Raw genomic sequence first — 12,693 nt, 5'->3', positions numbered from 1 at the left:
AAAGATAATTTCTGAGGTGACATGCTACCAACATAATCTTAATCATACCATTGTAAAGCTTATGAGATGAATGCAGCGATTCGAAACAATGTAAATGCAATGAGTAAACAATTGAATCATATAGCAAAGACTTTTCATGAATAGTACTTTCAAGACAAGCATCAATAAGTCTTGCATAAGAGTTACTCATAAAGCAATAAATTCTTAGTAAAAGGTATTGAAGCAACACAATGGAAGATTAAGTTTCAGCGGTTGCTTTCAACTTGTAACATGTGTATCTTATGGATAGTTGTCAATGCAAAGCAATATAACAAGTGCGATAAGCAAGTATGTAAGAATCAATGCACAGTTAACACAAGTGTTTGCTTCTAGGATAGAGAGAAATGGGTAAACTGACTCAACATAAAAGTAAAAGAATGGTCCTTCAAAGAGGAAAGCATCGATTGCTATATTTGTGCTAGAGCTTTGATTTTGAAAACAAGAAACAATTTTGTCAACGGTAGTAATAAAGCATATGTATCATGTAAATTATATCTTATAAGTTGCAAGCCTCATGCATAGTATACTAATAGTGCCCGCACCTTGTCCTAATTAGCTTGGACTACCGGATCATCACAATGCACATGTTTTAACCAAGTGTCACAAAGGGGTACCTCTATGCCGCCTGTACAAAGGTCTAAGGAGAAAGCTCGCATTGGATTTCTCGCTATTGATTATTCTCAACTTAGACATCCATACCGGGACAACATAGACAACAGATAATGGACTCCTCTTTTATGCATAAGCATGTAGCAACAATTAATTTTCTCATATGAGATTGAGGATATATGTCCAAAACTGAAACTTCCACCATGGATCATGGCTTTAGTTAGCGGCCCAATGTTCTTCTCTAACAATATGCATGCTCTAACCATAAGGTGGTAGATCGCTCTTACTTCAGACAAGACGAACATGCATAGCAACTCACATGATATTCAACAAAGAGTAGTTGATGGCGTCCCCAGTGAACATGGTTATCGCACAACGAGCAACTTAATAAGAGATAAAGTGCATAAGTACATATTCAATACCACAATAGTTTTTAAGCTATTTGTCCCATGAGCTATATATTGCAAAGGTAGAGGATAGAATTTTAAAGGTAGCACTTCAAGCAATTTACTTTGGAATGGCGGAGAAATACCATGTAGTAGGTAGGTATGGTGGACTCGAATGGCATAGTGGTTGGCTCAAGGGTTTCGGATGCATGAGAAGTAATCCCTCTCGATACAAGGCTTAGGCTAGCAAGGTTGTTTGAAGCAAACACAAGCATAAACTAGTACATCAAAACTTACATAAAAGACATATTACAAGCATTATAAGACTATACATCATCTTCCTTGTTGTTCAAACACCTCACTAGAAAATATCTAGACTCTAGAGAAACCACTCATGCAATCCAAATTTTAACAAGCTCTATGTATTTCTTCACTAATAGGTGCAAAGTATATGATGCAAGAGCTTAAACAAGAGCACAACAATTGCCAAGTATCAAGTTATTCAAGACATCATACCAATTACTACATGTAGCATTTTCCGTTTCCAACCATATAACAATTAACGAAGCAGTTTCAACCTTCGCCATGAACATTAAAAGCTAAGAACACATGTGTTCATACGAACCAGCGGAGCGTGTCTCTCTCCCACACAAGTATTTATTCAAACAAAAACAAAAACAAGAAACATACAGACGCTCCAAGTAAAGTACATAAGATGTGGACGAATAAAAATATAGTTTCAAGAGAAGGAACCTGATAATTTTTCGATGAAGAAGGGGATGCCTTGGGCATCCCCAAGCTTAGATGCTTGAGTCTTCTTGAAATATGCAGGGATGAACCACCGGGGCATCCCCAAGCTTAGACTTTTCACTCTTCTTGATCGTAGTATATCATCCTCCTCTCTTGACCCTTGAAAACTTCCTCCACACCAAACTCGAAACAACTCATTAGAGGGTTAGTGCATAATCAAAAATTCACATGTTCAGAGGTGACACAATCATTCTTAACACTTCTGGACATTGCTCAAAGCTACTGGAAGTCAATGGAACAAAGAAATCCATCCCTCATAGCAAAAGAAGCAATGCGAAATAAAAGGCAGAATCTGTCAAAACAGAACAGTCCGTAAAGACGAATTTTATTGAGGCACCAGACTTGCTCAAATGAAAATGCTCAAATTGAATGAAAGTTGATTACATATCTGAGGATCACTCACGTAAATTGGCATAATTTTCTGAGTTACCTACAGAGAATTTTGCCCAGATTCGTGACAGAAAAGAAATCTGTTTCTGCGCAGTAATCCAAATCTAGTATGAACCTTACTATCAACGACTTTACTTGGCACAACAAAACACAAAACTAAGATAAGGAGAGGTTGCTACAGTAGTAAACAACTTCCAAGACACAAATATAAAACAAAGTACTGTAGCAAAAATACACATGGGTTATCTCCCAAGAAGTTCTTTCTTTATGGCCATTAAGATGGGCTCAGCAGTTTTAATGATCCACTCGCAAGAAATAGTATTTGAAGCAAAAGAGAGCTTCAAGAGGCAAATTCAAAACACATTTAAGTCTAACATGCTTCCTATGCAGAGGAATCTTGTACACAAATGAATTCATGAAGAACCAAGTGACAAGCATAAGAGGATAAAACACGAGTAACTTCAAGATTCTCAACATAGAGAGGGGAAACTTAATATTATTAAGATGCATATAACCATATTTCCCTCTCTCATAATAACTTTCAGTAGCATCATTGATGAAATCCACAATATACCCATCACTTAAAACATTCTTATCATGGTTCATATGCATAGAAGTATCATTAATTTTGGCATAAGAAGAGTTATTCTCATTAATAGTAATTGGAGCAAGATTATTATCAAGAATTTGAACATGGTAAACAAGTTGCATATTAAAAGAATTGTTTTTGGTAATCCAATCATGACTATGACAAGTTTCATAAGGGTAGTTATAACCTATATCATAGCATTCTTTATAATAATCATCAAAGATCGGAGGCACAGTGTCATCATAAGAAATATAATAGTTATCTTTCACAGTCGGTTTATCTGTGTCCATACCATCATTGTTATTAGAAGGAGATGTATCAAGAACATAATGACCAGTAGCAAAAGAATTTTCAAACACCTCTTCCCCAAGCTTAGAGCTTTCTATATAATTATGGGAGGAAGCATGGATAGCACTGACACTATGGCAATTATTGTCATCATCATTTTCAGAATTAGTTTCCCAGAGATTTGCAATATCAAAAGTAGTGTGCTCATTCAAATCATGATTGCTAATGTATGTAAAGGGCATAGGAAGATCATCGTATTCAGATTCATTATCACAATAATCATTAGGAGCAACATACTTACGGTTACCTAGCGTTATCTCATTCACGCGGGGATACGCCGTTACCTCTTTCTTTTTATTCTCCTTCTTCTTCTTCTTCTTCTTCTTCTTCTTCGTTCCCTTCTTCTTCTTCTTCTCTTCCTTCTCCTCGTTCCCTTCTTTAGGAGGAAGAGGCTTGAAGGGTGACTTGTCCGCAGAACCTGATTTACTTTCAGAAACAATAGAAGAAACTTGGGAGGATCCCTCCTTTTCATTAATTAGTTGAAAACACACAGCGGTCCTATCATATTTTGGCAAGGTGTCATCTTCTAAAATATTTTGTATGTAAGTATTTGTATGGCTATTATCAATGCAATAAGAAAAACACCCATGCAGGACATCATCAACATCAAGATCGTTAATATCTAACACATAAATTTTTCTTGATAACTCTTCACACCACAAAAATAAAGTAAGTTCATCATGCTGATTAGGAGTAATTTCATCATCACAATACAAATTTGCAGCACTCATGGGATTCAAATTATCATTGGAGGAGCATTGAAAATTAAAATGACCCACTTCATGGCAAACTTCACAAATAAAAGGATAGAGAGCACAAACTTTTTTACCAAGATCATCTAGAGCCCTAAGCCACTTTCTAGTTTTTTCATTAGCATGATGGATACAATATTCATCTTTGATTTGATTAATTCCACAAGGTCTATGTATTCCACAAAAATTAACATGCTTATAGGAAATAGCATTCTTAGGAGTTTGAGCATGCTTATTGCAATAATTAACAACAATTTCATTCTTCATGCAAGCCTCTTTAAAAGGTTCATGATACTTATCAAAATTCTTTTTAGGCAATTTCAATGCATTCATAATCATAATTTATACCTGACTCTTTACCTTCATTGTTCTCCCATCCTTCAGCGTTCTCCTTAATACGATCAAGAAGATCCCACCTAGCTTCAACCTCCTTGCTTGTGAAAGATCCCTCCGAACACGCGTCCAGATAGTCCTTGTGTTGTCCTGAAAGCCTCGCATAAAAATTGTTAACAATAACATTACGGGGGAGCTCATGAATGGGACATTTGAGCATTAGTGACTTGGTCTCCCCACGCTTGAGAAATACTCTCTCCATCACGAGGATAAAAGTTATAAATATAATTCCTATCAATATGCACTTCATGAGGAGGATAAAATTTAGAATAAAAGAGAGATGCAATTTCCTCCCAACCAAGAGAATGTCTATTCTCCAACAATTTATACCAATGCGCCGCTTTACCAGACAGCGAAACAGACAATAGCTTCTTCCTCACTTCATCCATAGAGATACCTGCACACTTGAATAACCCGCATAATTCGTGCAAAAACAGTAAATGATCTCTAGGATGGACAGTTCCATCCCCTTTATAGTGGTTGTCCATAACACGTTCAATAATTTTCATAGGTATTTTATACGGAATACTTTCAGCAGGTGGATTTAAAATATCAGAAGCATCATTAGAGTTATCGCATATGGGAGATAAAGCATTATCAGAGCAAAATATTTCTTCCAAAGCTGAGGAGCAAAAAAGATTATTTTTATATAAACTAGCTTCCCCAAGCTTAGCCTTATCCATAGTATTAGCAGTGATTGCGTTCATACTAATATGTTCCATGGGTTTTTTAATTTTCGGATCAACCCATCCATGTCTTAAATCAGGAAATAAAGTAAGAAGCTCATTGATGTTTTCCATTATGCCTTACTAGTGTAAAACAAGAAACAAAAAGATGCAATTGTAGGATCTAAAGGAAATAGCTTCGAGTACTTACAACGGCGCCGGAAAATAGCTTGGTAGCCGAGATCCGGAGTGTGAGTACCTTTTACCTTTCCTCCCCGGCAACGGCGCCAGAAAATAGCTTGATGTCTACGCCCCCCTCCTTTTCCTGTAGACAGTGTTGGGCCTCCAAGAGCAGAGGTTTGTAGAACAGCAGCAAGTTTTCCCTTAAGTGGATCACCCAAGGTTTATCGAACTCAGGGAGGAAGAGGTCAAAGATATCCCTCTCATGCAACCCTACAACCACAAAGCAAGAAGTCTCTTGTGTCCCTAACACACCTAATAGGTGCACTAGTTCGGCGAAGAGATAGTGAAATACAGGCGGTATGAATATATATAAGCAGTGGCAACGGCACCAGAAAAGTGCTTTGCCCAGGACAGTAAACAAGCAGTAGTAACGCAGCAGTAGTAACGCAGTAAAACAGTAAACAAGCAGCGATAGCAGTATTTAGGAACAAGGCCTAGGGATCATACTTTCACTAGTGGACACTCTCAACTTTGATCACATAACAGAATAGATAAATGCATACTCTACACTCTTTTGTTGGATGATGAACACATTGCGTAGGATTACACGAACCCTCAATGCCGGAGTTAACAAGCTCCACAATTCAATGTTCATATTTAAATAACCTTAGAGTGCATGAAAGATCAATACGACTAAACCAAGTACTAACGTAGCATGCACACTGTCACCTTCATGCTAAGAAAGGAGGCATAGAACACATCGATACCATCATAGCAATAGTTAACTTCATAATCTACAAGAGATCATAATCATAGCCTACGCCAAGTACTAACACGGATGCACACACTGTCACCATTACACCGTGCAGGAGGAATAAAACTACTTTAATAACATCACTAGAGTAGCACATAGATGAATAGTGATACAAAACTCATATGAATCTCAATCATGTAAAGCAGCTCATGAGATTATTGTATTGAGGTACATGGGAGAGAGATGAACCACATAGCTACAGCGGAGCCCTCAGCCTCGGGGGTGGATTACTCCCTCCTCATCATGGAGGCAGCGATGGCGGTGAAGATGGCGGTGAAGACGGCGGTGGAGATGGCTCCGGGGGCAATTCCCCGTCCCGGCAGGGTGCCGGAACAGCGACTTCTGTCCCCCAAATTGGACTTTCGCGATGGCGGCGGCTCTGGATGGTTTTCTCTATTTCCGTCGAACTGGTCGATGTTTTTAGGTCAGGGACGAATATATAGGCGGAGAGTCGGAGTCGGAGGGGCCACGGGGTGCCCACACCATAGGGGGGCGCGCCCCCCCCTTGGGCCGCGCCGCCCTGTGAGGTGGGGCCCCCCTGGCACCCCTCTGACTTTTCTTCGGTGCTCCAGAAGCTTCCTGAAATTATAAGACCTCCGGAGTTGATTTCGTCCGATTCCGAAATTTTTTTCCTTACTAGGATTTCTGAAACCAAAAACAGCAGAAAACAGCAACTGGCCTTTCGGCATCTCGTCAATAGGTTAGTTCCAGAAAACGCGTAAAAATGATATAAAGTGTGAACAAAACATGTTGGTATTGTCATAAAACAAGCATGGAACATCAGAAATTATAGATACGTTGGAGACGTATCAGGGGCTAAACCGGTGAAGCAAGCTATGCGACGCTTTGGAGATAAGAAGCGTCGCGCCATAGGAATGGAACTAGCAAAGTTACTAGAGGCAGGTTTTGATCCATACTGATTGGGTCGCAAACCCCGTCCTTGTACCCAAAAAGAATTCTGAAATACTAAGAATATGCATCGATTACTCCGGCTTGAATAAGCATTGTCCGAAGGATCCGTTCCCCTTGCCGCGCATTGACCAAGTCATTGATTCGACGGCAGGGGCGGAACTTCTGTGTTTTCTTGACGCATATTCCGGGTATCATCAGATCCGGATGAAGAAGTCCGACCAAAAGGCGACCTCGTTCATCACCCCGTTCGGCACTTACTGCTATGTCACCATGCCTTTTGGTTTGAAAATGCAGGTGCCACCTACCAACGTACGATGCAGCGGTGGCTGAAGGACCAAATTGGCTGGAACGTGCACGCTTACGTCGACGATATCGCGGTCATGACCCAGAAAGGATCCGACTTGATCAGCGACCTCACAGAAACCTTTCAGAATCTCCGACGGTACAAGATGATGTTGAATCCGCTGAAGTGCGTCTTTGGCGTTCCAGCTGGAAAACTCCTTGGCTTCATCGTCTCTCATAGAGGCATCGAAGTTAACCCGGAAAAAATCAAGGCAATCATGTGTATCAAAAGGCCAACTTGTCTCAAAGATGTGCAACGACTAACTGGTTGCGTTGCAGCAATCAGTAGGTTTGTTACCCGTCTTGGCGAGAAGGCGCTCCCATTGTACAAGCTGCTGAAGAAAACAGACAAATTTGTCTGGGACGACGCAGCAGATGCAGCACTTCAGGGGTTGAAGGAAATACTCACCTCCCCACCTATCCTAGCAGCTCCAGAAGAGTCAGAGCCTATGCTCCTTTACCTGGCAGCCTCCAACAAAGTTGTCAGCCTCGTCATCGTGGTAGAGCAAAAGGAAGAAGGTCACGAGTATGGAGTCCAAAGGCCAGTTTATTACATTAGCGAGGTACTGACGGAATCCAAACAAAGATATCCTCACTTTCAGAAGCTAGCCTATGGCGTGTTCCTAGGTAGCAGGAAGCTGAGACACTACTTCCAAGAGCATCCGGTAACTGTCGTGAGCAAAGCTCCGCTGTCAACAATTCTTAACAACGCTGACGCAACAGGATGCACAGCAAAATGGGGCATTGAATTATCTGCCTTCGGCATCAATTACAAAGCCAGGACTGCGATCAAGTCCCAGATCTTGGCAGATTTCATCGTTGATTGGACAGAAGCTCCAGACGCAAATCTAGAGCCGGAACCAGAAACATGGGTCATGCACTTCGATGGATCCAAGCAGCATCAAGGCTCAGGAGCCGGAGTCACCCTGAAGTCTCCTACCGGAGAAGAACTGCAATATGTTCTGCAGATTCACTTCGAAGCTACAAATAACATGGCGGAATACGAGGCTCTACCACACGGTCTGCGCATCGCCAAGGAAATTGGGATCAAGCACATCATATGCTGCGGAGATTCCGACCTGGTGGCACAACAAGTAGCCGGAACCTGGAACGCCAGAAACTCCGTTATGGCGGCTTACAGAGACGAAGTTGACGAGATCGCCAAATGCTTCCTCGGATACGAAGTCAAGTACGTCAGGAGAGACGATAACACAGCGGCAGATATGCTATCCAAGCTCGGATCCGGCAGGAAACCAATTCCGCCTGACATTTTCCTGGAGCATCTACGGATACCCTCGGTAAAGGGCGCTAACCCGGAAAACCCAGACATGGCAGTATCTCCGGCTAGAGAAGTGATGGCTATCATTCTGGCCTGGACACAGCCGTTCCTGGACTACCTCATTGATCGAAAGTTGCCGGAGGACGAGGTCCTCGCACGACAGATCATCAGACGAGCAAGATCCTACACAATAATTAATGCACAGCTCTACAAACGAAGTGCAAACGGGGTGTTCATGAAATGCGTCTCCAATCAGGATGGCATAGAAATCCTCAGAGAGATTCATGCTGGCGATTGCGGGCATCACGCCGCTCCCAGATCCCTCGTTGCTAAAGCCTTTCGTCAAGGATTTTACTAGCTCACAGCTAAAGAAGATGCTGAAAAGTTAGTGAAAACTTGCCGAGGCTGTCAATACTATGCTACTCAACCAACTACTCCCGCACAGGAGCTCAAGATCATCCCTATCACATGGCCGTTCGCGGTCTGGGGGCTTGATATGGTGGGCAAGCTGAAAAAATCATCTCCTGGCGGTTTTGAGTACCTCTTGGTCGCTATTGACAAGTTCAGTAAATGGATCGAGGAAAAGCCAGTGAGAAAAGCCGATGGTGCTACAACACTAAAATTCGTCTGCAGCCTCGTAGTGAGATACGGCATCCCACACAGCATAATCACAAACAATGGCACAAACTTCACACAAGGAGAATTGAAAGATTATTGTCATGCCGTTGGGATCCGACTGGACCTAGCCTCTGTGGCCCATCCACAGTCCAATGGACAAGTGGAGCGAGCCAATGGCCTTATACTAGCCGGAGTTAAGCCTCGCCTTGAAGAACCACTGTGTCGCGCAGCCGGAGCTTGGGCAGAAGAGCTAGACGCTGTTTTGTGGAGTTTACGAACTACCCCTAACAGATCAACTGGGTTCACCCCTTTCTTCCTAGTATACGGATCCGAAGCAGTCCTCCCCTCCGACATCATACACGATTCACCGCGAGTCTCCGCCTACAATGAAGATACAACTGACAAAGCCAGACAGCTTTCTGTGGACCTGATCAAAGAGGCTAGGAACTTAGCCGACCAACGATCCACCATTTACCAGCAAAAACTCCAACGCTATCACAGCCGACGAGTCCGGAATCGCTTGTTCATGGTCGGAGACTTGGTCCTCCGCCGTCGTCAGGTGAAGGACCACAAGTTGCAATCCCCATGGGAAGGACCTTTTGTCATCAGCAAAGTGCTTTATAACGGATCGTACTACCTTGTCGATTTCCGGGAGTTAAAAGATAGACCTGCTAATTGGTACCGGAAACGCAAGTGAGAGGATCCGGATGACATATATGACGAAACAGAACGTCCCTGTAATATAGCACAACTACGTCCTTTCCACACTTAGCAAAATTCGCATTACATACCTTGTAATATCTATGATACATGATCAATGAAATAAAGCATATGGTTCACTCTTAGAGTCTTTTACCTCCTTTACTTTTTCATTTATGGATCCTGTATGTCTTTTCCGACTAAAACCGCTGAGCTGAATCTTTCCGCCTAGGCGTGTATGAAAGTTGTGATTTTAAAAAATCGTCCTTTAGGACGTGAGCTTAAGTTTTCTGGTGGATAAGTTTTTTGTTGCGAATTCATGGATTCCTAGTAGCGACTTCCGGCACCTTAACTGGGGGCTTGTTTCCGCGGTTATTGACGGATTGCCATTGGGTTTCGTCGCCGCAAGCGAGCGTTTTCGGCTAAAGGTCTTCCGGCTCGTGGAAGGTCAAATGAGCTAGCCGGAAAACTTAGAAACTAGCACTTGCTTTTCAACCCAACGAAACATGCAAATAAACATAATGGATAGCAGGATAAATTTTTCCACCCACGCACACTTGTTTCGTCCTTAGCTACTTAAGAATTTAAGTTATGTTACAAACCCTCTAGGGGCCAAAATGATGCATTGTCTTTCTTCCCGCAGGAATAAGTTTTTTACTTCTCCTTAGCCGGAGAAGCCTCTCCCTTGTCATCAACCTTGGGATCATCTTCTTCTTTGCCCTTGGCCGGAGAAGAAACATCATCATCACTCTCTTCATCGTCTTCAGCCGGAGATGTTGCGCCACCTTTATCCTTGGAGCTTGTCCAGGTGTACTGGCTTCCGGATTGAGCAGGTCGGGCTTCCTCCTCGCGTTTCTTATGGAGCTTTGCTTCAAGAGGTTCATCGGCAGGAAGAACCAGCTTGTCATAAAATTCATCGTGATAGATTCTCCGGGCGATACGGGTGTCGTAGCCACTAACTGCGTCCAATAGCGCGTTAACATCCGCGTTCGGAGGAACACCGGAAGTCACCCTGTCGAGATCAAGATCCGGGTTATGTGCTAGGCACATAGCTAAGGACATGGCGGCAGCACCTCAAGCTGACGATGCCTGCAGATCTACCACCAGCTCCGGAAGAATGTCCATTCTCTGAATAATCTTTCGAACTTCGCAAGTTCGGCTCTTCTTGATGGATAAGTTATGGCAAATCTTCCGGGAGGCGGAGATGAGATCCTTGCAGTCGTCTATGGCAAGCTGAAGCAGATCGTCCCGAGGGAACTGGTTCCGACGTTTCTCGTTGTATCCAAGAGGCTCTGCACAAGACAATCGGATATAAGCATGCAGATTGAGCCCAATGCATAGGTTATCAAAACAAGCTCCGGATTCATACCCATGATATCTTTGTTGAGTAGGTCCCAGTGCTGTTCCGCGGTCTGCATGTACTTCCGGAGTCCATTGAGCTCTTTTTGTTGCCTTTGGACAGTCTCGCTGTAGGCTTTTCTCTTCATTTCAAACTCACCAGTTTTCTGGATGAGTTCTGAGCTTTTTTCCGCCAGCTTTTTCTCCGCCTCTGCGAGCTTCATCTCTAGATCTTTCTGGGAGGAGCGCAGAGTCTCGAGCTCGGAGGACGCGGCGGCGAGGGAAGAGAATGCACCTATCCAAGATACATCAAAATCAATTTGGAATTCGGATCATGAATTATTGGCAAGTGAGACGGAAACCAACCTTGGGCGTCTGACAGCTGTTTCTTCAGATCCGTGTTTTCCTGCTTAAACCTTTGAATTTGCTCCGCCTGGCCCAAGGTAACGCGGCGCTGCATGGCAATATTCTTGTGTAGCTCATAATGTAGAGCTTGCTGTTCCTGTAAGTACAAACAGAGCAGGAGTAAATTCTGGATATTCTACAAGTAAGTCCTTTGGAAGCATTGTTGCCGAAAATATTTCCGCCATAATGCTTGGGGGCTACTACGACATTTTAAAAAAAATCTTCAGTAAGAGTTTCTTCTAAGTATTTAGGTGCTAACTAATGACTAGTTTCCGCCTATATACTTGGGGGCTACTGGGGAATACCTTGCGCTTGCAGAGGAGCTTGTCGAGGAACTGGCCGACCTCCTTTTTAAAGTCCTGAATTTCCGAAGACTCGGATCAGGCTTCCCCCAGGCATTGTCCATCATAGCGTTAAGGAGATCTTGTTCAAGATCCCACTTCTCCGCCTCGGTGAGCTTGTTGAAGAACTTGGTCGCGTAGGCCTTAGGGGTGGAGGTAAGATCAGCCGGATCTCCAAAGTTCTTCGGAAAAACGACGATATCACTCGCCGCAGCTTCAGCTTTCCCCGAAAAGTTGACTTCCGCCTCTTCTCGGCCTTGAACTTCAGCCTCGTCAGGGGCAGGACCTTTGGCTCCGGAGCTTTCTCTGCCCACCTTCTCGCTGCTAACCAGAATTATTTCCGGTGGAGTTTCGATGGCAGGAGGGGGAGATCGCTCAGCTTGAGGAGGAGATGGTTGGGGAGTGGCATGGGAGGCACTTGGCGGAGCTGGCGTTGCGGGACCAACGGTCGGAGACTTCTTCATGTACTTAGTGATGGGCTCTTGGACGTTGGTCCGCGCGGTGGTGGTACTTGGATTCCTACAAACAGGCAAAGGAAAAGTATAAGTAACAAGTTTATCAAAACAAAGACGCGATGTACTCGGAAACTTACGTGGCGCCGGGAATGATGGGGCGCGACCGCTTTCCTGCTTTTGTCAGCAGTTTGATACGTTCACGTTCCGCCTTCTTGGAGTTTAGCGGAGGTGGTTTCGTGACCTTGGGCTTCTTGGCGGAGGCCTCGCCGCTAGCTCCGGCTTCGGAGCCGGAAGCTTTGGCGCGGGGACGCTTTGAAGGTCGAGGG

Source organism: Lolium perenne, chromosome 7 (assembly GCF_019359855.2).
Source record: "Lolium perenne isolate Kyuss_39 chromosome 7, Kyuss_2.0, whole genome shotgun sequence".
NCBI classification, from domain to species: Eukaryota; Viridiplantae; Streptophyta; class Magnoliopsida; order Poales; family Poaceae; genus Lolium; species Lolium perenne.
The sequence above is the reverse complement of the archived record's forward strand: the minus strand, read 5'-3'. Positions refer to the sequence as shown.